The sequence below is a fragment of the Ascidiella aspersa genome, chromosome 5 (genome assembly GCF_963924565.1).
Source record: "Ascidiella aspersa chromosome 5, kaAscAspe10.2, whole genome shotgun sequence".
NCBI lineage: Eukaryota > Metazoa > Chordata > Ascidiacea > Phlebobranchia > Ascidiidae > Ascidiella > Ascidiella aspersa.
The window spans coordinates 14448444-14452895 of record NC_139451.1 but is presented as its reverse complement, the minus strand read 5'-3'; the positions used below and the strand labels follow the sequence as shown (position 1 = coordinate 14452895).

Sequence of the window (4452 nt, the reverse complement as noted above, 5' to 3'; positions counted from 1 at the left end):
TTTTATGTTTTTCGACAGTCTTTGCAATTTTTTCGATCTCTCTTTTCGACACTTTTTTGCCGCGCGGCGGGCCTTTGCACGTTCACATCGGGGCGAAATTTTTTATGTTTGTCGACAGTCCTTTGCAATTTTTTCGATTTTTCTTTTCGACACTTTTTTGCCGCGCGGCGGGCCTTTCCACGTTCACATAGAGGGCAGGTCTTTATTTTTTTGTGACTGTCCTTTACAATTTTTTTTTCGCGCACTCGGGCTTTAGCATATTTCCGCCCAGCGAGCAAGAGCATATTTAGGCCGCGGGAGCATGAGCCTGTTTAGGCCGCGCGAGCTTTGAATATATTTCGGCCGCGGGAGCATGAGCCTGTTTAGGCTGCGCGAGCAGTGAGTACATTTCGGCCGCGGGAGCATGAGCCTGTTTTAGGCCGCGCGAGCATTGAATACATGTCGGCCGCGCGAACATTGAACATATTTCGGCCGCGCGCGCGAGCAAGAGCCTGTATAGGCCGCGCGAGTATTGAGTACATTTCGGCCGCGCGAGCATGAGCCTGTTTAGGCCGCGCGAACATTGAACATATTTCGGCCGCGCGCGCGAGCAAGCGCCTGTATAGGCCGCGCGAGCGTGTGATATGCCTCGCAATAGTTCAACACCTGGCGCAATCGTGCACCTTTTTTTTACGTTAGAATTTCAAACGGAAGACCCCAGGGACAACACTCATCTTTGCTATACTTGTGGGAGCTGACAAGCTTCGACAAGTAAAGAATCGGTGAAAAGGCGATTGGCTCGCTGGGCAGATGTTGCTGCTGCGCGAAGAGCCGAGTGTCAGTTTGTCGGGTTCTGAGCGGTCGCTTCGGCGAAGTTGTCTGGCGTGCGTTGCGCTCGCGCCGGTGTTGGCGACGTGGCGGTCGAAAGGCCTGCCGACGAAGTCTTACTCCGGCGGGTGCGACGGGCGGTGACGGTTTTCTGAGTTCGGGCAGCCGAGCAAAGAACGAAATTTTAACGGAGAGAAGCCTTCGGGTTTCGCATCGACCGAGCGACGGCGCCGCATCAGCGGCGCCTCCTTCGTCGGCCTTTCGGGGCTACGCTAAAGTAGCTACCTGGTTGATCCTGCCAGTAGTCATATGCTTGTCTCAAAGATTAAGCCATGCAAGTCTAAGTACGAGCTCTCGTACAGTGAAACTGCGAATGGCTCATTAAATCAGTTATGGTTCATTTGATCGTACGTTTTACGTGGTTAACTGTGGAAATGCTAGAGCTAATACATGCGTGAAGCGCCGACCTCGCGGGAGGCGTGCTTTTATCAGACCAAAAACCGACCGGGCTTCGGCCCGCAACCTTTGGTGACTCTGGATAACTTTGCGATCGCACGGTCTCGCACCGGCGACGGATCATTCAAGTGTCTGCCCTATCAACTTTCGTCGGTACGGTACTGGCCTACCGAGGTTCTTACGGGTAACGGAGAATCAGGGTTCGATTCCGGAGAGGGAGCCTGAGAAACGGCTACCACATCCAAGGAAGGCAGCAGGCGCGCAAATTACCCATTCCCGACGCGGGGAGGTAGTGACGAAAAAATAACAATACAGGACTCTAAACGAGGCCCTGTAATTGGAATGAGTACACTTTAAAACCTTTAACGAGTATCCATTGGAGGGCAAGTCTGGTGCCAGCAGCCGCGGTAATTCCAGCTCCAAAAGTGTATATTTAAGTTGTTGCGGTTAAAAAGCTCGTAGTTGGATTTTGGGCGCAGGCGGCCGGTCCGTCGCAAGGCGTGTACTGGCCGTCCTGGCCTCACCTCCGGTTCTCCGCCGGTGCCCTTGACTGAGTGTCGGCGGCGGCCGGAACGTTTACTTTGAAAAAATTAGAGTGTTCAAAGCAGGCGATTCGCCTGAATAATGGTGCATGGAATAATGGAATAGGACCTCGGTTCTATTTTGTTGGTTTTCGGAGCGCGAGGTAATGATTAAGAGGGACAGACGGGGGCATTCGTACTGTGCCGTTAGAGGTGAAATTCTTGGATCGGCGCAAGACGAACGACTGCGAAAGCATTTGCCAAGAATGTTTTCTTTAATCAAGAGCGAAAGTCAGAGGTTCGAAGACGATCAGATACCGTCCTAGTTCTGACTATAAACGATGCCAACTAGCGATCGGGGGGCGTTAGTTTTACGACCTCTCCGGCAGCTTGCGGGAAACCAAAGTCTTTGGGTTCCGGGGGAAGTATGGTTGCAAAGCTGAAACTTAAAGGAATTGACGGAAGGGCACCACCAGGAGTGGAGCCTGCGGCTTAATTTGACTCAACACGGGAAATCTCACCCGGCCCGGACACAGTGAGGATTGACAGATTGAGAGCTCTTTCTTGATTCTGTGGGTGGTGGTGCATGGCCGTTCTTAGTTGGTGGAGCGATTTGTCTGGTTAATTCCGATAACGAACGAGACTCTGGCTTGCTAACTAGTTACGCGACCCAATCGGTCGGCGTCTAACTTCTTAGAGGGACTAGTGGCGTTTAGCCACACGAGATTGAGCAATAACAGGTCTGTGATGCCCTTAGATGTTCGGGGCCGCACGCGCGCTACACTGACCGGATCAGCATGTGCTCGCCTTGGCCGACAGGTCTGGGTAACCCGCTGAACCCCGGTCGTGCTAGGGATAGGGAATTGCAATTATTTCCCTTGAACGAGGAATTCCCAGTAAGCGCGAGTCATTAGCTCGCGTTGATTACGTCCCTGCCCTTTGTACACACCGCCCGTCGCTACTACCGATTGAATGGTTTAGTGAGGTCCTCCGATTGGACCTGGCGCGGCCGGCAACGGTCGAGCCGGCGTCCGAGAAGACGATCTAACTTGATCATTTAGAGGAAGTAAAAGTCGTAACAAGGTTTCCGTAGGTGAACCTGCGGAAGGATCATTAACGGTCTCGCAAACGCTTCGGCGAACGCGAAACTCGGACAAGCGAGAGAAAAAGTCTTTGCTACCCGGCGCCCGACCCGCGAGGAGCGGCGCGCCGGCCGGCGATTCGGTCACCCGGTAATGTTTGCGCGTCGAGTGCCGCGGTGCCGCGCGCTCCGGCTTCAAGCGTCGGCCTGGCCGACCGCTCGGCGCGGTCTATTTTGTCACCCTATAGTGCGAGGCACTGTGCGAGCGAAACAATCGTGGATGGCTCTTGGCGGTGGATCACTCGGCTCGTGAGTCGATGAAGGACGCAGCTAGCTGCGTGAATTAGTGTGAATTGCAGGACACATTGAGCATCGACGTTCTGAACGCAAATTGCGGCCTCGGGTCAATCCCGGGGCCGCGCCCGCCTCAGGGTCGCGTTGCAAACGTTCCGCGCGGGGATTTCTCCGCGCGGCTGCTGCGGCGTCGGACGCGCGAGCGCCCGTCCCGCTCAAGACAGCACGGCACGATGCGCGACGATCGCGACCAGAATCCCGCGCGGCGGCGGCGAGTCGACCTCGAAGAGGCCAACGGCTGGCGGCTCAAGGGCGGGAATCGAGGTGCGCGGCGGCGCGCGGCGCCGACGGCGAGCGCGGAACGGGAAGAATAGTCCCGGTCCTTACTTTCGGCCTGAGGTCGGACGAGGCTACCCGCTGAATTTAAGCATATTACTAAGCGGAGGAAAAGAAACTAACGAGGATTCCCTCAGTAACGGCGAGTGAAGCGGGATGTGCCCATCGCCGAATCCGCGCGCTTTTGGAGTGCGCGGAATTGTGGCGTACGGAATTCGTCACGGCGCGCTTCGCCGGTCGCCCGCGTCCTTCTGATCGAGGCCTTTTCCCAGAGCGGGTGTCAGGCCCATGGCGGCGACAGGCGGGCGCGCTACGGCGTCTTCCCAGAGTCGGGTTGTTTGGGAATGCAGCCCAAAGCGGGTGGTAAACTCCATCTAAGGCTAAATACGGTCACGAGACCGATAGCGAACAAGTACCGTGAGGGAAAGTTGAAAAGCACTTTGAAGAGAGAGTTAAAGAGTACGTGAAACCGTCGAGAGGCAAACGGGAGGGCCTGTCGGGTCGCCCGGTCGCTTTCAGCCGGCCCCCTGTCGGCGACGTTGTCGTGCGGACCCTCACGGGCCGCCGGCGGCGCCGCCCGATCGGGGACCAGCGCACTAGCGCCGGGCGAAGGCCGCGACCGTCTGGACGGCGGCGAGAAGGCCGCGCGCAAGGTAACCCGGCCTCGGTCGGGTACTATAGGCGCGCGTGTCCGTCGGCCCGCCGTTCGGGCGAGGAGAGATCGCCGCGTCTGCCCTTCGGGGCCGAGCGCCCGGTGCCGGCTGGGGCGTCGTGGGTCGGGGACTGTTCTCAGTGCCCAGCCTCTTCGTCTCGGTCGCGCTTCCGGTGTCGTTTCGCGAGGCGCACGGGGTCCGCGGCTGAAGTCAGCCACCTTCCCGACCCGTCTTGAAACACGGACCAAGGAGTCTAACGTGAGCGCGAGCCACGGGGCAGTACGAAACCCATGGGCGCAGTGAA

At 57.1% G+C, this 4452-nt stretch overlaps 2 non-coding genes and 1 pseudogene across 2 annotated transcripts; all 3 read left to right on the top strand.

Moving 5' to 3' along the window:
- The first annotated feature begins 1089 nt into the window (after positions 1-1089).
- Positions 1090-2900, top strand: LOC146144862 (small subunit ribosomal RNA). The gene has a single exon (XR_014500902.1). It is a non-coding gene; the product is annotated as a small subunit ribosomal RNA (ribosomal RNA).
- Positions 2901-3147: 247 nt separating this feature from the next.
- LOC146144861 (5.8S ribosomal RNA) lies at positions 3148-3301 on the top strand. Its single transcript, XR_014499110.1, has one exon. It is a non-coding gene; the product is annotated as a 5.8S ribosomal RNA (ribosomal RNA).
- Positions 3302-3549: 248 nt separating this feature from the next.
- Positions 3550-4452, top strand: part of LOC146144860 (large subunit ribosomal RNA) — a 3679-nt pseudogene continuing 2776 nt past the window's right edge.